The sequence below is a fragment of the Protopterus annectens genome, chromosome 3.part0 (genome assembly GCF_019279795.1).
Source record: "Protopterus annectens isolate FY-2018-M chromosome 3.part0, PAN1.0, whole genome shotgun sequence".
Lineage (NCBI taxonomy): Eukaryota > Metazoa > Chordata > Ceratodontiformes > Protopteridae > Protopterus > Protopterus annectens.
In genome coordinates, this window is record NC_056731.1 from 50344926 (window position 1) to 50367550 (window position 22625).

Genomic DNA, 22625 nt, shown 5'->3' on the forward strand with positions numbered 1-22625 from the left:
ATCTATCTCATCAACAGGCCCTGTTTATGGTGTGATAAAAGTTTAAAGTGGTGTTTAAGATGTTTGTTTTGCTGATGTATAGAGGACTGCATATGATTGGATCCACCGATGTCTTTTAGGTAAGACAGAGGCCCCCGTCAAAAGCCTGTGAGATACAGAGAAGGGAAAAAGTGCTTTAAAGTAGCCTGTGTAGTACATGGAAAACATGTCCTTGATTTTCTTTGGGAGACAAAGCTGCAGTCTTTCGAGTTGAATCATATATTTAGACATGTACATACTGAAATGGGGATTATATTCTATTATGTTCCGATAAGGTTGGAGTAGAAAGGGATAATAAATCCCTTTGACCTAGAACATATACCCCTGATAATCATTCTGGATAGATAAAAGCATTTCCCAAAGAGAGATGATACATGGTGTTCAAATGATACTTAATTGCCAATGAATGTGCCCAGGTCCATAATAACTGTATCAATTTTCAAATTTTCAAAGGAGTGTCAAACATGGGGTAGGTGCATGGGTACCTGTGCTTGCCAGAGGAAACTATACAGCATTTTTTGGCATTTAGTTTAAGACCATGGTCCTGGTAGTATTTATTTGTATGCATTAGACCATCCTGGATAATCTGGTAGTCAGATGGAGAGTTTAAGATAACTCTGATTTTGCAGTCATCCTTAAATGTGGTCAACCACAGCACCTTTACATTGGCCTTGAAATCAGAGAAGTGACTATCAAAGTGAGGTGGCCCAAGGACTGATCCCTGTGGGATGCCACCAGTAAAATTTGATAAGAGCATGGCCCCTACACTAATAAACTGGGTTCTGCCAATGAGCCAGTTTGTTATTCAGTGGGTTACATTGTGTTTTTTTAGTTTGATTTGATTGTCTATAATGCCTGATTGTGGAAATGGTGTCAAAGGCTTCATTGAGTTGAGGTAAAGTAATGCGCACCAATTTGCCTGCATACAATGTATCAGACATTCACAAAATTTAGGAGGCAGGATCTACCTTTAAAGAGCCCAAACTGTTTTGGATCAAAGGCCTGTAGACTGTTGATGTCCTTTGTTGTACGTTCAGTAATTACGTTGTCCACATAGGCTTATAGGTCTGTAGTTACCAGGGTCAGTGCTGGGTCTTCCATTGCACAATGGGATGACTACAGCAGCTTCCCACAACCCAATCATGAATCCAGTGGAGAGGCTGAGATTGAATACATTTAGAAGAGATCCCATAGGGCTGTGATTGGAGCTATCAAGAAAGCAAAGGAGCATATTGCCTTCTCTCATGGATCAAGTGTTCTTGGTCTTGGAAAGTGCCACCAAGACAATCAGAAGGTGGTGCGGACATTCTATGAATGACTTCTACCAAGCCTATGACCTCCAAAAGAGGGTGCTCTAGAAAAAGGCATAAAACTACAAGTAGGTTATCAAAGGCAAACCGCAGGCTACAGATCCAAACCAAACTTTCACATTCTCTAGCACTTTGACCTTCAAGGAGTAACCCTTGAAGTTATTCCTTGAAAGTCTTTGACCAAAGCAGTAGAGAATATTAATGTTTGGTTTAGATCTGTAGCCTGTGGTTTGCTTTATTTTATTTTATTTTTTTGGTGTGTGGTTCTTTTTCAGGTTATCAAAAGCAGTCTAATCAGTGGAAATTGTACATTGCTGTTTATTAATTCATTTAATTGTGCTTGGTAATAAAGGTGCTGGGACACTCTAGAATTACTGGATGCTCTAGAATACCTTTTATATCTACCACATCCTAGTCTTATTTAGGTAACTGTGTATTGTTTGCAGTATTCTTTTCTTCTTGAAAAATAGAAGAAAATCTATTCCCATTTTGTAGGTTTTCTGTGCCACAAAGGTGTTATTTTAAACTTTGACATTGAAACAAGTGTGCTAACTGGCTGAATTAATTTTGCCAGTCTTGTGCTCCTGTTTTGACTTTCTTGGTGAGTGCATACTCTTTATGGCAAGTTTTAGTGCCACTCATAGAAAAACATGCGTGACACTATTAAGTCCATAAGTACATTTTAATTGACATTTTATAATCTTCGCTGCCTGGTTTTCCATCATCTTTTTCACACAGTTTTCCATCTTTAGAGCCAGTCAGACATGAAATAACTTGCTCATTTGCCTTCTGTGTATTGCCATGTGAAAGCTTTGCTGAAACATTGGTTTACCTTGTATAATTTTGTTCCAAAGTAATTTACCTTCACTTGCTAAAGGAAATCTGCCAGAATAAATTACTTAAACTCTTTTTCTTCAATTAATTGCTCATGTATATATTTGAAACTGTTGGAATCATGGAATCAGGCTGCTCCTTATGCATTAAGTGCAGATTCCTACCGTGGCTTTAACATTATAAGCCAACATATAAGCTGGTAATTTCTAATATAACAGATGGATACTGTTGATAATATAATTCACCTTCATCCCAATTTAACACCAGATGGATACACAGAAGGTAAATGCTGTAGTTATTTATTTGTGCAGGGAGATAGGTACTATTTCCAGATACGTCCTGTGTGTTCTCACAAGCATCTGAAGTCTGAGTTTATTGTGAACTACTATTTTGTCTGCTCTGAACATTAAGCTTTGCATACAACTTATTTCTCACTTAAAAGAAAAAGACACTAGGACTGAACTTCTTTCATTAGTCAAGATCTTTGCTCAGGTCATCATTGGTCAAAAGGCTGTGAAACATCTCTAAAATACACATCATGGCATCTACATCTCCATGGCCTATGGGGTCATGTAGCCCCCATAACCCTGGTTTGATTATTTCCTCCAAACCAACCATAGTGCATTACTGACCTGATGTGGTGTGTTGAAAGGATGATTGAAAAAGCTGAAATGTTAGACACATTTTGACAAAAGAAGCAAAAAGTAATTTGGATTGTGTGGGGTGGCTGAAATTAATGGACCTCTGTGGGCCTGGCTGCCATGCAGTAGGACTCAGACTTGCTACTGATGCATGTGGGAATTTGTGTGAATGGACCTCTGTGATACATAGAGGTGCTGATATATCAAAAATGGTGGAAATGAACTTCTGTGTATCTGACTACTGTTGTGTTATACAGAGGTTTGTCACAATACTGTATTTTAAATCAAGTCTAACAGATGTTATATAAAGTACTGCTGCAAAAAATGTAATGTTATCAAAAGCCAGTCTATGTGATGGGTATTAATGTTTTTGTTACTGTTTTATGTTTATGTAGCTATAGGGATTGGGAACCTGTAATCATTGTATTTGTTTATAGTTATACTGAGGTTTGTAATCATAACCATTCAATGGTTCATCAACCGCTAACAAATAAAGAGATGCCAATAGTCCCATTGTAGCTTTTTTATTTATTAGTAGTTGAGTTTTAAGCTTTCAGTGTTTTGGGAATCATGGCTCTTGCCATTGTTTCATTTTTTAGTGCCTAATGCCTGTGTTTCTATATTGTCTTTGTTCTGTTATGCATTTGCTTTATACAACTATTAAATACTATACTGGAAATTATACTTAATGCTTGCAGATTCTTAAAAGGGGACAGGGTAACCTGAGGTAAGGGGTACGGTTACAGTATACAGGAGGTGTGGCTTATTTGTCGAGCAATAGAAGGATGTAAAGGTGGCATCCCTAGACCTCAGAAATTTTAAGGAGTGAAAGGACACGCTAGAAAAGAGTTATGTCGATAATAAATGAGAAAAAATGCAAATGTTACTGAGAAAATCTGTAGACAAGGAGGACTTCAATTTATGGGTGAAGTAAAAGGGGAACATATATTAAGAAGTGCAACAAAAGGAGAGAAAATCATTGGAAGTTATTGAAAAGTGGAGAGTTTTCAGAGCATCTTTTTATAAGACAGGATTTTTGTAAATGTAGTGTTTTGGGGTGAGATGAATTACTATGCAGACTGTTTAATCTGTATGAAGAAGTGGAAAAACAACTAATAAATATGATAGTTTCATTTTTTGAGGAACCAGGTTAAATCATGGAAAAAGTATAATAATTTATAATGAGGAAAGACATGGATAAAGTTAAGAAATCCAGCAATACTTTGTGCATTGTTATATTTATATTTTGTTTTAGATGCTATGGACAGAAAAGCAAATATTTAAAAAACATTTCCTAAACAATATGAAGGATTTTTTCATCAGGTAAGAGGTAAATAAGTGAACATATTGAAATATGTGAATGGTAAGAGATAACAAAACATAGGATGAAATGGTATAAAGAAATAATGGAAAAATAGTATTATCCTGATTCATAGGAAGGGAATATATTTGAAAAAAGGACAAGTATATATGGAAGACAAGAAAGGCAAAAGGAAATAATTTAGTATTGTGATTTTATTTGAAGGATAATATTACATGTCAGTAAAGATATATATGAAGTATGAACAAATAAAGGACAGGATGTGTTTGGTGCAATGCTGTGAAAAAGAAAGGTCTATGGTACACGTTTTTGTAAAATTAAAAGAATTGAAGGTTTCTGTAATATTTTTATGTGTTAAAAGATAAAATAACAAATGTAAACTTAGATATAAATATTTATGGCCATTGACTAGACTTAAGTAAAGAGAAATTTTAACTCATAGTAACAGATTTTAAGTGATACATGGATAATATGGAATGGAAGACTTGAAATATGTTGTATAGTAAATCATTGAACAATAGAGAGATGTTAAGATTAAATTTCCCGAGGACTCATAAAGAACTCCACCACAGGCTGCAAGGGCTGTGGCAAAAGGCCCTGTTTCTGCAATCTGATGTTTTATAGTATAGAGACACATTAGCTGCACTAAGGAAAGGCAGCATTATTAGCTAATTTGCAAGTCTATGAATCCCTGTTAACTACCTCTACATGAAGGTCAGCACTTCCTTTAGTGGTTAACAGTGGCGGCTGCATTGTGTTAGCGGAGGCACCCCCCACCCATTCACTCTGCCACATAGAAGCACACAGTAAAACACACATGTACATACACCACATACCCCATCCCTATCCATGTTGTCATAACATCCACAGTGTCTCATTTTCCCCTTCCTGGTAATTCATGGATATTTACAGTCAGTCTTTAATGCAGACATTCGAGTGTCACACTTAATATCCAAATGGATACTAGGGTAAAATCTGTTATCATAGGAGGTTGAGAGGCATGCCTAACATTCCGTGTCTTCTCTCTCATAAATCACAAAATGTTTCAAGGATTGCATAATGCCCAAGATCCTCAATATATGTTAAATTCCTGCCACTAACTTATCAGTTTAGTATAGTGGGCTAATGCAAGTGTTTCATATGTCCATGCTGCACTCGTAAGCACACACCTCCTAACCTATTTTACTATTACGCTCCCCGGCACTTACCTCTACTGCGGTGGATTAATATGCCATGTTCACTACTGTGAGGTGTAATCACTCCCTAACCTTAAACTTTCCCTCCTACTCCCTAAACCTTAATTCCCTGATCACTCAATAACCTCTCCTGAGGCCCAAACCCAAATTCCTAGAAGCTTGTATCCTTAAACCTAAATTCCCTATCAGATCATTGCTGAAACGAATCTAAACTCTCAATCTTTCCTACTCAATCCACATGGCTACCGAACTTAGCTTACTTAAACATGAATGCATGCTTGAGTGACAGCCAGCATCTCAGCTTTCTCTGAAGGGCTGTTGCACTGTGTCCAAACACATATTCATGTGCAAACATGAGTGGTGGCCTGTTCAAGCTGTAAAGTGCTCAAGTTCCTGGCTGTGAGACTAAGGTCTTCTAGCAGCCAGGATGCAACAGCTGTAGTAGATCCTGTGTTCTCTAAGTATGTGTTGTTAATGTCAAGCATTCCAGCAGAATCCTTAAAAAAATATGCCACCCACAACCCACAACCTACAACCCAAGTTCATACTTGTAAATTGTCTTCTTCATCTATATTACAAAAAGACAAATCTTAAATATTTTTACAGTTTTTGCATTTTGCCAATAAACAAATTCCATTCCATATAAAACAAGTCATCTATAAAGAGAAAATAATTTGCTAAATACTTTTAACATTTCAATTTTAGAGGTACCTTCTCATTCACTTTCAGCGATAATTAAACTTGCAAAGCTGGAGGCCATAACTGCCCCCATTGCTAAGCCTATTAACTGCTTGAAATATTGGATTTACTGATATTGTATATGCTGTATGTGGAAACAGGAAGATACTGGATGTTTTGAATCGAGTAGAATGCTGTTTTAAACTGTGAATTTTTATGTATGTTTAGTCTGATGAAGTCCATATATAGTACAGGATGAAAGTACTTACTATTGCTGAATAAAGATGTCTTTTTTATTTGAGCCTATTTGCACAATTTTTTGTATGTGTAAAGTTAATGTTGACAGCAAAATGTCAACTCACTTCTCTACATACCCCAAGCTCTAATCTCAGAGCATGCAAAATAAAAAAAAAAGTTTATTTTTTTTCTTTTTTAGGGGTGAAAGCCCCTGCTACTTATTAATTTATTTCAACTTTGAGATAGCACAGACTCCAAGGAAAGGGCATATTCCCCATCCCTAGGGACTGTAGATCTCCCACACTTGTTGACCAAATGCATTATGACAAAACAGAGATCGACATTTGGGACATTCAGTATTTGAGATTACTCCTCTATCTCTCTCTCTTGTATGCATGTATGTACACCCATACACACACATATTTTAACTAAATTTCAAAAATGATATATATATATATATATATATATATATATATATATATATATATACACATGCATATATATATATATATATATGTGTGTATGTGTGTGTGTGTGTGTGTGTGTGTGTGTGTGTGTGTGTGTGTATACAGTGGCGGATTCAGGAAAATGCAAAAGAGGGCTGCAGTCTGATTAATTGAGTATCAAGGTGGGAATGGGAAAGTGGGACACTGGGTTTGGGGACTGTAGAAAAATCACCTTAAGATGTTCTGACATCATGTGTGAAAAGACAGCAATATACATTCAGTTGCACATGATTTTGCTGTGGGGTGGTAGTAGAAGCAAGCATTTTCTATGCAGCACACAGCACATTTACAAACAGAACAAGTTTCAATGCATGCCAGAAAGAGAAATTGTTTACCCATTCTAAGTCACAGTCTCTTTCCATGGCATAACTGTCTTATTCATTGTTATGACCTAAGAAACAGCCTCATTAAAGGTGATATTAGCCATAGCGAGTTGTTGTGTCTTTCGGCTTTTCCCGGTTAGGGGTCGCCACAGCGGAACTCCGGTCCGCTAATGATTGGCAGTAGATTTTTATGTGCCGAGTTGCCAGCTCTGACGCACAACCTTCAACGAAGGTACACCCATTCATGCATGTCTCCACACAGAAGACGCTCTAGCTGAGAATCGAGCAGGACAACGTCATACTGTGAGGCGACAATGCTACCGCGGCACCACCACCGCAGTACATTAGTAAATTTAAGGTTTTTTTTTTTTTTTAAAGTAAATAATGATATATGTGGAAACAGTGAAGTTCAGTTAAGTAAAAGTAACAGTAATCCAAAAAGAACCAAAGGCACCAAATACTTGAATCAGTGTAGCTCCGGAACAATAAAGGCTGTCTTCCCTCTAGTAGTTTCTTAGTTTCATAAACAAACCATGTCGAAAATTCAATATACAAAGACTTTAATAGTGCGACTTAGACAAAGACATAAACATGAAAATAATCAGATTAAGCGCTTTTATCTCCTTCTGGAGACTTCATCAGAATTCTGATTTGCTAAACAAAACAATACAGTCTCACAGTGGAAACAGACTTAACATTATAATAAACTTCTCTAGCCTTGAAACTCGCATTTATTGAAACGATATTGAAACCCACATTCAAAGAAAATGCATGTGGCCAGTGGTGGAAAAAGTTTACCTTTGGGCTGTTTTCAAACCATAGGCCCCTTACATACATTTTTACGACCATGCATACACTCTTTGATTCGCCTTACTGATAGTAGTAAATTATATTGCTTGTATAATACAGCACCACATATTAGGTTGTGTTTTAAATTTGTAGCCTTGAACATTTTTCCAGTAAGTCTTCTTCTTGCTTTTTCCTGGTTAGGGGTTGCCACAGCAGATCACTGTCCACTCGTGATTGACAGTGGAGTTTTTATGGTGTCGAGTTGCCAGCCCAGCACCCAACCTTCCACAGAAGGCTCACACCTAGGGCCAATTTAGAGTGCCCACTCCCCCTACAGCATGTCTTTGGGAGGAAACCAGAGCACCCGCAGGAAACCCACATGACCACAGGGAGAACATGCAGACTCCGCACAGAAAGCACTCCGGCTGAGAATCGAACCAGAGAACCTCTTGCTATGAGGCAACAATGCTAACCGCTGCACCACCGTGGCTTCCAGTAAGTAATGAAACAAAATGTATGACCCAATGATGACAAAACTGCCCATTTCAGAACATTTCAACCATAAAAGGCCACTGAAACTCCAGTCATTGCAATCTACCAATATCAGTCAATGTGCACAATCTCTGCAAAGGTAAAAGTCATCTGAATAATTCCATGTAGAGTTCTGCAACTAATGAAGAGGTTGCTACTAGCAAACAAATTTATATTTCAGTATTTTATATACAAATTCAGTGCCTGCTGCCCTCGAAGAATACATTCTCTATGTTACCAAAAAAAAAAAAATTGATAAGTAGTAATACTGGAATAGGGAATGGATAGCAAGAGGTTCATAGTTATTACATCTAATGGAGGACGCACTCAGGACTACAGCACCTCCCAAAGAACAACACCTTATCAGCTATTCATCTACATGCTGTGGGAGTAGAACCCACAGCCTTCTGCATTAAAAGCAAGCATGTTACATGTTGTGCTACTAACAATCATTTTAAATGCCTAATTGTGATAGTATTTGCTAAACAAAACAGTTGCATCTTTTAAACAGACAGCATGAGCAGCAGTTAAATTGTCTTCCCTTGAAGTTCACAATTCACTGAAAAATGCACTTGAAACACAATTCCCTGAGAAGTGCACCTGAAACTCATTTCCTTGAGAAATCCACCTGAAACTCAGGTCCTGAGAAATCACCTGAAATTCAGTTCCTTAAGACATGCACCTGAAACTCAATTTTATGGCAGCTTGGTGGTTGGGGTAAAGGATTCAGGCTATTGTTTCCTGTAACTACAGTACAGGTTTGAGCGTGAACAAATTAACCACCTACTATCCTTAATTAGGGCATTTTACACATGGACACACACACACACACACACACACACACACACACACACACACACACACACACACACAAAAACTCTTCGCATAATACATTGGAACAAAGCCTGAACAATAGGGATACATTTTAAATATTGCTGTTATAAATGTAGAAAGTTACTAGAATAAAATGCTTTGTGTTACCCTGCATTTTCTGAAGGGTATGAAGTCTGAAACTCAAATACCTGTCTTTATATAGTGAACTCAGTCCTCACTGATTCACCGCAAAAATCCAGATCAGACCAAATATATGAGGCAAAAATCTGGGAGATACCTCTCAACCTCTTAGCACAAAAACTGTGGCCAAAGCCTGCCAAAAAATGTATAGGGCCCAAAACAGGGACATATTTTAAATGTTGAGCTTATACACTTAGAAAGTTGCTAGATAAATAGGATTTATCTTAGCATACATTTTTTTCTGAAGGATATGGTTTGATACTCCAATGTATGTCATTATTTAATGACTTCAATCCTGAAATCGTTCAAGTGATTTGCCAAAAAAATCACAAATTTCATGAGGACTAGACCAAAAATATAAAGCAAAAATCTGGACAGCTGAGAGGTCTGATCTGGACAGTTCAGAAGTGTATATCTCTTTCTCACACTGTCTTACACACACAAATACACACTCTCTCACACACACACACACACACACATGCACACACGCACGCACACACACACACACACACACACACACACACACACACACACACACACACACACACACACACACACACATGCAGCACTCCTTACATGTCTGTCTGTAATGTCTGCAGCACACAACTCCAAAAGCAGCTGGAGGAGCATCTCTTGTCAGTCCGTAGATGCAGCACCCACAGCTATGAAAGCAGCTCAAGGAACATCTCAACTGGCATTGCCTGTGACTTCTTAGCAGGATTACTTTGGCTTCTGGAACATGACTGGACTGTGAGAATCAGCTGACAAGGAACTAATCTTCACAGTTCAGTTGTATTTCAGGAGACACACTTGCAAGGCACATGCAACAATATAAAATGGCAAATGGGGACAGCAGAAAGTACCTCCAAAAGCCATACAGTTGAGAGATGAATGGTCATAACAGGGGATCTTAATTAGTACCACCAGTAAATCCACCACTGAGACAGGTAAAATTGCATGGTAAAGAGCAACATCATTAAAATGAGGACTTAGGTGTATAGAAATTCAATTAAACGATATGGCAAAGTGATTCAGAAACTCATAAATTCTATGACTGGAGGTGATACCTATGTGGAGAAACGATTATTAACTGTAAAAAAGAATAAGTTATTAAACGAGTTAAAAGATTATAAGAATGGTTCTGCTTTTGTTTGAAAAACCAATAAAAGCAGGTGATGCAAAGATGTCCAGTTTCGGGAACTGGAAGGAAGTTTGGAGCATCGTGAGGATGGGCTAGCATCTTCAGAATATACGGAGAAATCAACACACTGACTATCCAGCACTACCAGCAGCACAGGAAACTAATTACATGCAACAGACCTTTCAGCGGGGGAAGAAAGTGGAAGAATATGGCAGAAAATGAGGGAGGAACCCTAATCAGTCAAGTAATGGACATCACAAGGAGGGACAGCAGCAACAATATCCGTACCAGCAGCAACAACAAAGGTACAAAAGGTTTAAAAAGAAATAATGTAATGACTGAGTCCTTTGAAAAAAAGACTAATACTGATTATATTATAAACTTGTCAGGATATTCAATAAGTGATGGTAATATTGAATAAAATTTGTGCCTACTGTTATGCCCAGCTTCATATGATTAAGAAAGATATTTTTTTTAGTGAGAAAACTGCATTTGTGGAACTTTTTTCATCATAACAATAATTTTAGTATTGAGGAACAGTGTTCAAATGAGTGGTATGAAACAGATTTAAGTTTTTATTCATGCACTTCAGATACTGAAGGTTATGAGAAACCTAATGCTTATTGTCAACTTGATACAAGTACTGTGCCTTATAAAACATATTTCATTCCGCTCTTTACGCATGATGGAATACAACAGTTTTTTGTATGTTGAATTTTGCAGTAGCGTCAGTTTTTTATAATTTTGTAAAAAATAAGTACAAGGCTGAATATAATTTGACTAGACAGGAATGGAAAGCTTTGCAAAATTTAAGTAATGAGGATGAAATCATTTTTAGGCCAGCAGATAAGGGCAATAAGATTGTCATGCTTCATTATGAACAGTATCTTAAGATGTGTTATGAGGATCTGGACAATACTGAGGTTTATAGTAAAAGTAATATGAAACAATACAAGGAAGCAATTAAGAAATATCAGGAACTGTTAACTAAGGGTTGGAGGCTGGGTTATTTTTCAGAGGAAGATGTACGTAGAAAGTTTAATGTAAAGGAATGTGAAATAGCTGTTTTTTTTTGCCTCCCTAAATTACATAGATTCATATGTTCATAGGTTGGTACTAGGCTATTAGCCCTAGGGCCTATACAAGCCTAGCCATAACAATTTCCTAGATATTTCTTCCCACAATATTTACTTCCCTGGACCCTTGTCTAGCAGGGCGACTGACGTGATCCCTGGGGTGAATTTTCTATCTTCCATCCAATCATCAAGGTTCATTTTGAAGAGGGCCAAGGAGGTGCTCTGCTGGGCAGTCTGTTCCAGAGTATGGGGAGTCTCTGGGTCAGGAACCTATCCCTCCAGCATGTTTTCTTTCATTATGATGACAAGGTTTAGATCCCTGGAGCGTGTGGCTCTGTGGGGTTGGGATTTCTTTAAGTGGAGCATGTCCAACAACTCAGGGTTTGACATGGTCTTGTATGTTAAGCAGAGATCACCTCTGAGTAGACAATATGCCACAGAGTATAGCTGGAGTTTTTTTAGATGGTCAGCATAGGGTATCTGCTTTAGGCCTCTGATTCTTCTAGTGAGATATTTCTGTAGCCTTTCCAGCTGTCGCAGATGTCTTGTGAGGTACATACCAAATGGGGCATTGTGCTCTATAATGGGTCTAATGAGGGATGAGTACAGTGGGACAACGACCTCCTTTTTTCTGGATGAAAAGTCCTTAGTGATGAGGTGTGCCACATAAAAGGATTTCCTGACTGTTGTGGAAATGTGGTTATCGAAGATGATTCCACTGTCCACCTGTGTCCCTAAGTCTCTCATCACACTTTCAGTGTTTAGTGTACTGCCACCTATGTGGTAATTTATGGGTACATGGTTATTCCCAAAGGGGATAACTATACATTTCTTGGCATTAAGCTTGAGCCCATGGTTCTGGCACCAAGCATCTGTTTCTGTAAGGCCCTTTTGTAGAATATCCACATAATTTGGGGATTCAATAATGGCTCCCAGCTTGCAGTCATCTGTGAACTCTGTTAGCCAGATTCTCTTAGAGTTGGCCTGTACTTCAGAGAAGTAGATGCCAAACAAGAGCAGTCCCAGGACTGAACCCTGAGGTCCTCCACTTGTCACTTGTCTGGAGCTGGATTTGGAGTCGGCTACTTTTACAGTCTGGGTTCTTTCTGTAAGCCAGTTGGCAACCCATCGAGTGACATAGGGATTTATGCCCAGCTTAGTAAGTTTATCTATGATTCCAGAGTGGGAGATGGTGTCGAAGGCCGTGGCGAGGTCCAGATAGGCTGTGTGGACTGCCTTACCCTCGTCCACAGCCCTGGAGACTGATTCAAAGAAGTCAATCAGGTTCAGAAGACAAGATCAGCCCTTCACAAACCCAGACTGGGTGGGGTCCAGTGTTTAAGGTTGCTAATGTCTTTGTATATAAGTTCCATGATAATGCGTTCCATGCCCTTGCAGATAAGGCTCGTCAGACTGATGGGACGGTAGTTCCCGGGATCCAAGGTGGATCCCCCCTTGTGGAGTGGGATAACTGTAGCTGTACACCACTCAGTGGGCACGAAGCCTGAGGTGAGGCTATGATTAAACATGACACTTAGGTGAGGTGCCAGTTCATTTTGTAGTTCATGTAGTAGACAGCCCAGGATGTCATCTGGTTCCATGGATGCTGTATTCTTAGCTTTGGACAGTGCGGTTTCTACCTGTGCAGCCATGATTACCAGAATTTGGCAATCTTTTGGTATTGAGATGGGCCCTTTAGGGGGTGAGAAGGGAGTGAAGTTGGCACTAAATTGATCTGCCAGGATATTGGCAATATCCTTGGGATCAGCATATTTAATGCCATTCTGTTGTAGCTCAGAGCAGATCTGAGCATTGCCATTTAGATTCTTGACATAACTATAGAATGCCTTGTGGTTGTCTTTGGAATCTTTGGCAATTTTATTTTCGTAACTAGCTTTGGAGGATTTTTTGAGGGATCTCAGCTTCTTACTGAGGCTGGTAAGGGAGTTTTTGCATTCTGGTATTTTCCTCTTTTCTGAAACAGTTTCTTCCTCTTGTTGTATAGTTTGTTTATGGCTGGAGACCACCAGATTGGCTTCCTTTTTTTGGAGGAGAGCATCTTGGTTCTATTTGGGATGGCACGATTCATGCACGAGTGGATGTGCTCGTACAGTGCCTTAGTGTAGGATTCAGCAAGATTTCAGCTCCTGTCTGCATGGGTGTCATGAAGTTTGTCACTTCTGACTTGAGTAGCCTGAAGTTGGCTTTGGAGAAGTTTTTTACGGAGGGTTCCTTACTGGGGGTGGGGATGGGATGTGGATGTCAAGGGTGATTTGCTTATGGTCAGACCTGACCAATAACGGGGTGACCACTGGTGTGGAGCATCTATGTCCCATGTTGGTAATGACCAGGTCTAGGATATTGGAGGCCCTGGGGGGAAAATTAATTAGTTGATCCAGGGTGTTGGAATTTATGAATTCCAAGAACCGTTGGGTAAAGGTGTTGGTACCCATGTAGTTTTCCCAGTTAATGGCAGGGTAGATGAAATCACCCAGTATTAGGGTGTTTGGTTGTATCTTAATATTTTCCAGTATGTTTAGAAAGGTGTAGTGAGAATCTTGGGACATGGTGGGGGATCTGTAGCAAGCTACAATTTGGATTGCAGCCTTACCTAGTGTTAGTTGCACCTGGAGAATTACAGATGCATTGTGTTGGGCAGCTAGCCAGGAGGTTTGAATATCCTTGGTGAATATGGACACTCCTCCACCTTTAGTATTTCGGTCTTGGTTTGGTGGCCAAAAAATGTGGTAAGAGTTGTAGCCTGATATTGCAGGGGTGTTCTCTGGAGCCTTGAACCAGGTCTCAATTACTGCACAGATATCGATGTTCTCCATTTGTAGGAGTGCCTCAAGAGAGTGCATTTTAAGGTTTAGATTTCTAGCATTGAGTAGTATTACCTTTAGAGTTTGCATGCTTGTATCTGTTACGGTGGTTGTTTTGTCTTTTGAACCTTGCCTAAAAAAGGCACTACAGGGGTGGCAAGAGCTTCAGCCAGTAACCTGAATCCCAGGGGTGACAGGTGCAGACCATCTCTGGCAAAGCATCGTGGTTTGTCGATCATGTCGCCCCAGGCAGACAGATACTGGATCCCCTTTGAATGACACCAGAAGCTTAGTTAATTGTTGAAGTCAATCATTTTGTCCTTATACTGTGGTATCTTTCTGGCGAAGGCAGGATGCTACTCAGGGCTAGAGTCATACCTGCCTGGGCCACATGATCTGAGAGCTTTTCCATGTCTCTTTTCATGTAGTCCAAGGAGGTACGTCTCAAGGTCATTCACTCCAACATGAACAATGACAGAGTCGTATTTGTACTTGTTGTGGAGTGACTTGAGTGCATGCGTTATGTGGCAGATCCTGGCACCCAACAGGCAGCTGACTTTAATTTTCACCTTGTTCAGTCTGGTGAGTGGGACATCAGTGTGCCTGACTATAGAGTTACCTATGACTAAAGTGTTGGGTACATTGCCTTGCCTTAAGGGCTGTTGTTGGGTGGCACACTGGTGTTTTGAGCTATGTGCCACTTTGGTTGCGACTGGTGTTTGTTTGCTTTTCAGCTTTGGAGGTCCTTGTTGCTTGGGCAGGTTAATGTTAAGGGCCTCTGTATATGTGGGTTTAGTGTTGCTATGTGTGGGTGTTGATGGTGTGGGTTTTGAAGGGCTATGTGTTGCTTGAGTTGTAGTGCAGGTGTTCACCTTCTCCTCTTGACTGTCTAGCACAATCTTGGCTGGAGAGAGCTTTGCTTCCAGTTTGGCTATGTAGGTGCATCTCTCGCAGGTTATAGTGTTGGGTGGTAGGAGGAGAGTGTTGTTTGTGTACATGAGGCAGTTACTGCATTGCCCAGTATGCCCAGATTCACCAGATGGACAGGAGAAATCACCAGAAGCTGACCCTTGGACTTGTCTGTTTAGGTGCTTTTTTTGTAAAGTACAAGAGCTGTTTTCCCTTACCTTTGCAAGATACTTTGCAATTATAGGTTGTTTAGTGCCTACAATTAATGTCTCCTTACTAACAAGGAGAGTTGAGTGCTTGTATCAGTTTAAGGCTTCTTAGTGCTTTCCAGCAGGTTCTAGAGCAAATGCTAGTCACAGGGGTTCAGATTTTAGTGCTACTACTGAGAAACCAGCTAGTTCTAAGGGGAAATTTGAAGAGCAGACTTTCTGGCACCTGGAATAGTTTAACCGTAGCCCCACGGTGCTGCACGATGCAAAAAATGTGCAAACACATGCATTTTTAAGCCAGAAAATTGAAATGGATAGAAATCAACCCAAAAAGACTAATAAAATTACAATTTCAGAGCTGGAAACCACTCCTCTAGTGTTAGATAGACAGTACAATGCTCACCACTCCCACTGATAAGCAGTAGGACTTCTCTCTACCACAGCAAGTTCTGGATAGCTCTGAACACAGAAAATAAAGTCCTGAAACCAGCAAAGCCTGGGATCTGAACTATACTAGCTAGGAAATGTGGGAAATGAGCAAATAGTATTTTTTTTTGCTTTTTTTTTTTTGGTTAAAGCAGGCTAAACAATGCAATAATACAGTAAATAAACACAGAAAAGGCTAACTCACTTGAGTGTGTAGCCCTAAACAGTAAATGCAATTAAAAATCTACAAAATTAGCTAGTCTACATATACAGGAAAGTCTATATATATATATATATATATATATATATATATATACAGAAAAGCAGCTAAAACACACTAAAACAATTCAGATGCAGTGCAACCTAGAGTACTTGAGTTGTAGCAATATTAAGGTGAATACAGTTTTAATAAATGCACTAAAATATGCTCTATATTTCCAAAACGTTTGAGAAGCACAGTAAGAACACAAGGAAATCCAGGCATTTTTTTTAAGAAAGGGAAAAAGGAGGAACAGAAGGAAAGAAACTAAGTAGGTTGGCCTTCTCAGATGTTCTCTCTGTATTAGGTAGACTGAGCTAATGACACTAGACTGGGAGGAGTGTCCAAGATCAAATTTAGAGTAGGGGCGGGCAACTGCAAGGCCAGCAGGTATAAAGACAGGATGCCAATAGTGAGGGAGAGTGGGAAGCTATTTTAGGCAGAAACACTACAGAAATGTTTATCACAGCAGAACACCAGCAGTGAGCCAATAGCTATGAAATACAATACAAGTATGCAGTATACAATATAATTGCTATAAATATCTAGAATAAGCAATAACTACTATAAATAAGCAAAAAAAAAACAGGCTACTTATTGCTATATATCACATATCAGGTGCTCCTCCTCAAATAGCTCTGTGTGTAATGGCTGAAACACTCAAGTTAACTTCTTAAGTAACAGGAAGTTGAAACCTAAAACAGCTTTAAAAAAGCTCAAAAGAACCAATGCGGTGCTTTCTCCAAGCCGTAGACCTAGCAACCCAACTAGGCAATGACTGTGAACACTAAGCTATCACTGGAGTGGGGGATGGTCTTTGCTAACTAAAATGGCCTGGACAATGAGCTCAGAAAACAGCCTCTAACAAATAACTAGGCCCACAACACAACCAGGAATATAGAGAATATTACAGCTACTACCTAAACTATTTTAGGCAGAACACACTACAGAAATGTTTATCACAGCAGAACACCAGCAGTGAGCCAATCGATATGAAATACAATACAAGTATGCAGTATACAATAAAATTGCTATAAATATCTAGAATAAGCAATAACTACTATAAATAAGCAACAAAAACAGGCTACTTATTGCTATATATCACAGATCAGGTGCTCCTCCTCAGATAGCTCTGTGTAATGGCTGAAACACTTAAGTTAACTTCTTAAGTAACAGGAAGTTGAAACCTGAAACAACTTTAAAAAAGCTCAAAAGAACCAATGCGGTGCTTTCTCCAAGCCGTAGACCTAGCAACCCAACTAGGCAATGACCGTGAACACTAAACTATCACTGGAGTGGGGAATGGTCTTTGCTAACTAAGATGGCCTGGACAATGAGCTCAGAAAACAGCCTCTAACAAATAACTAGGCCCACAACACAATCAGGAATATGGAGAATATTATAGCTACTACCTAAACTATTTTAGGCAGAACACACTACAGAAATGTTTATCACAGCAGAAAACCAGCGGTGAGCCAATAGCTATGAAATACAGTGCAAGTATGCAGCATGCAATCTCTTAAAACCTAGTTGCCTCGTAGTTTTGGCGTCTTTTCAGGCTTGTTGGCTGTTGGTGAAGCACCCACCAAGAGGAGAAAACGCTGAGAGAAGAAAGGAGCCACTTTTGAGATTTTAAGTATTTTTCCTCTGTTTATTTGATAAGTGTTTCTGCATAGCTGCCTAGTTTGAGCATTTTCTGGCTTGTTAAACTTGATTTCTGCATTAGTAGCTGTATTTAGAGTACAACCAAAAGTTGAATACTAAATTTCCTGTTTGCACTTAATTTTAAAATCGTTTTTTTCTCAAAACTTGCATATTTTCTGTCTTTGACCTAGCACTCTTGTGTGGGGTCATTTACTGCACTGTTATAACTTGATATTACTTGTGAACCTCTGCTATCTCTGAAAAAACAAACAGAAAAAAAAATCTAGCTTTTTTCCCACTTTTCTGAGATTTAAAAAAGTTCAAGTTACAAGCTTGCTGTTCTTGAACTGCTTTGCAAGTTTCTGTGAGGCCATTTTTGCTTGGGCTAAAGGAAAGTCTCTCTGTTGATCAGTGGCAGTGCTAAATATTGAGCTGCTTCCCTGCCCCCCGTGGGAGTGGTTACTGACTTGAAACTGTAGTTTTATTGGCTGTTTTGGGTCAATTCCTGGCTCTTTCCAGCCCCTGCTATCAAGCACGCTTTAGAGTGCTTTAGCACGATTTAGCGCGGAGTTGCCACTAGAGCAGCATCGGGCAGCGCCGGTTTAACAAGGTTAAACTTTTTCTGGCTCCATAAAGTCTGTTCTTCATTTTTTCCCTTAGAACTGCTCTACTAGTAATCTAAACAGTATATCCCTTAACTAAAAAGCGCAGCACTTGTTCCTAAAAGCTTTTACTTGTCTTAAAAGCATCTTCTTTTCAGGTTTAGCACTTCTGTATTATACAAAGTCCCTCACTAGCAAACCCCCCCCCAGGTGTACCCACTTCCTTACTAAGTCCTCTCTTATTCACTTACACCCCTAACTTCTAAATTTCTCTAGCGCGTCGAAGGGCCAGATGCTGGCGTCCTCTCCTGTCCAGTTGGTGAATTTGGGAATATTGAGGCAATGTTACAATTGCCTCATGTACACTGGCAACCCTCTCCTCCTCCCACATAACACAAACACTTGCGAGAGATGCAGCTATTTAGCCAAACTGGAGGCTGAGCTCTCTCAACTCAGGACTGGCAAGACCAGACAGGAGGAGAAGGCAACTACACACACCACAAAACCAGTCTCACATAAAGCTATCACAAAAATTAATCAAACACATAAACACACAAAGTCATACTCGGAGGCTCTGAGCAAAAATTTACCTAAACAGCAGAGGCCTCCAAAGCAGACATCCAAGCAACTGCCACCTCATGACACACCACAGGCAACGCATAAACCCCAAAATCAGTGTGCAAAGCAGTCACTGCCCTTAAGGCCAAATACAACACCAAACATACTTGTCATAGGTGACTCCATAGTCAGACACACTGACGTCCCACTCACCAGGCTGAACAAGGAGAGAGTCACAGTAAGCTGCCTATCGGGCGCTAGAATCCGCCACATAACACAAGCACTCGGGTCTCTCCACAGCAAGTACAAATATGACACAGTCATTGTCCATGCTGGTGTGAACGACCTGAGACATACCTCCCTGGACTACATGAAAAGAGACATAGAGGAGCTCTCTGATTATGTAGCCCAGGCAGGTATGACCCTGACCCTGAGCAGTATCCTTCCTTCACCAAGAATGATGCCATAACATAGAGACAAGATGATCAGCTTTAACAATTGGCTTAATTTCTGGTGTCATTCAAAGGGGATCCAGTGTCTGTCTGCCTGGGATGACATGCTTGACAAGCCACGCTGCTTCGCAAGGGACAGCTTGCACCTGTCACCCCTGGGATTCCGGATATTGGCTAAGGCTCTTGCCACCCCCATAGTGCCTTTTTTAGGCAAGGCTCAAATTCTAAACCTACCACCCTAGAAAACAAAAATGGGAAGAAACTAAGGGTAATGCTGCTCAATGCCAGAAGTCTAAATCTCAAAATGCACGCTCTCGAGGCCCTTCTCAGTATGGAGAACATCGATGTCTGTGCTGTGAGTGAAACCTGGTTCAAGGCTCCTGAGAGCACCCTGGCACTATCAGGTTTTATCTCATATCATGCGTTCCGGCCCCAAAACCCGAACCACACCACAAAAGGAGGGGGTGTATCCATATTCATCAAGGATACCCACACCTCCAGGTTGGTGGCAACGCACGAAGCATCAGAAACCATCCAGGTGCAATTAACCATAGGCAAAACTGCTCTACAATTTGTAGCATGCTACAGGCCACCCTCTCAAACTCAGGAACCCCACACAGCCTTCCTGAAGACACTGGAGGGTATAAATGTATCTCCAAACACCATTATATTGGGTGACTTCAACTACCCGAATATAGACTGGGAACATTACTCAAGCCCCAACTTTCTAGCCCAAAGGTTCCTGGAGTTCATAAATTCAAATGCCATGGAACAACTAGTCACCGTTCCCACAAGAGGAGAAAATATACTAGATCTCATCATCACAAACATGGGGACAAAATGCTCCACACTGGAAGTATATCCCTCATTGGTGAGATCAGATCACAAACTTATCACACTGGAAATCCACATCCCGCCCCCACCCCAAACAAAAAAGACCACAGTGAAGAACTTCTCTAAAGCAAACTTCACACTACTCAAGACTGGTGTGGTATCCTTCAAGGCCCCCGAGCCAGTGGAAACCACAACCCAAGCTGCGGAAGCCCTTACAAATGCCTTCTACGAACACCTCCAGGACTGCATGGATCAGGCAATCCCTAATAAAACCAAGACTCTTTCCACCAAGGGCAAACGTCCAGTCTAGTGGACCCCAGCCATAAACAAACTTTACAATAAGAGGAGAAAGCTGTTACATGATAGAGCAAAATCCATAAAAGAGAAGACACCCTTGATCATTATTAGTAAAAAAATACAAGCACTCATAAAATCATCCAAGGCCAAATTTGAGAGAAAATTTGCAATAGATTCAAAAGACAATCATAAGGCCTTCTTCAGCTATGTTAGAAACCTGGGTGGAAACTCCCAGATATGCGCAGAATTAGTCCAAAATGATACAAAAATCACTGAACCCACAGACATTGCCAACATACTGGCAGACAGGTTCAGTGCAAACTTCACCCTCTCCCCCAAAAGGAGAGAGAACTATCCCAGCGGAGTGTAGCCTCCCAGACATCTCAAATGCGCAGGTGAAAGCTGCTCTCTAAAGCTAAAAACACAGCATCAATGGGACCGGATGGTGTCCCCGGCTGTGTGCTACACGAACTCAACGAGGAACTAAACCCGCATATAAGGCAGCTGTTTAATCTTAGCCTTACCACAGGATACGTGCCCAAGGAGTGGCGTACGGCAACTGTGGTCCCACTCCACAAAGGCAGTACCTCTACGGACCCTGTAAATTACCGCCCCATAAGCTTAACAAGCCTGGTCTGCAAAGCTATGGAGAAGATCATAATGGAACTCATAAACAAAGACATAGGAGACTTGCAGACATTGGACCCGACCCAGTTTGGCTTTGTCAAGGGCAGATCATGCCTTTTGAACTTGGTCGACTTCTTCGAAACAGTCACCAAGGCCATTGATGAGGGAAAGGCAGTCCATACAGCCTACCTTGACCTTGAAAAAGCTTTCGACACAATACCCCACTCGGGTATTATAGAGAAACTTACCAGCTTAAGTGTAAACCCATATGTCACAAGATGGGTTGCAAACTGGCTAAAGGACAGAACCCACAGGGTTAGAGTTGCTGGTGCCATGTCAGACTCCAAGCCGGTCACAAGTGGGGTCCCACAGGGCTCAGTCCTTGGCCCCCTGTTGTTCAGCATCTACTTCTCAGAAGTACAGGCAAACATAGGAGGACTATGGCTGACAAAGTTTGCAGATGACTGCAAACTGGGCGCCATAGTGGAAAGTACATCGGACACAGATATCCTTCAGAGGGGTCTCACGGAAACTGATAACTGGTGCCAGAGCCATGGCCTGAAGTTAAATGCCAAAAATGTATAGTCATACCCTTCGGGAAAAACAAGGTAACCCCAAGCTACCATATAGGTGGCAATCCATTAAGCACAGAAGAGGTTATCAGGGACCTGGGGACCTAGGTTGACAGTGGCCTTTCTTTTGACACTCACATTGCTAAAGTGGTTAGAAAGACCTTCTACATTGCCCACCTGATCATGAAGGGATTCACATCCAGATCAAGTGAGGTCATTGTTCCCCTGTACTCTTCACTTATCAGACCAATGATCGAGTATAATGCCCCATTCGGGATGTATCTCACCCGACACCTGCAGCAATTGGAGAGACCCCAAAAGTTCCTCACCAAAAGGATAAAGGGACTCCAAAATCTGTCATATGCTGCCAGACTGAAGAAACTCCAGCTCTATTCAGTCGCATACCGCCTGCTCAGAGGTGACCTGTGCCTGACATGCAAGGCCATGTCCAACCAGGAATTAATGGACATGCTCCACCTCAAAAAATCCAAATCTACCAGATCCACTAGAGCAAGCGACTTAAACCTTAGCACGGATATAAATATCACATGCTGGAGGGATAGATTTGTCACCCAGAGACTCCCTATGCTGTGGAATAGAATCCCAGTCCATGTGAGGCAGAGCACCTCGCTGGCTCTGTTCAAGAGAAATCTTGACCGGTGGATGGGAGATCGTAGGTTTACCCCGGGAATCATCTCTGTGTCACTGCTGGACAGAGGCACAACAAACTAATGGGCACTGTATTTTTTAACATAAGGGGTGGCGTAAGCCACAAAAG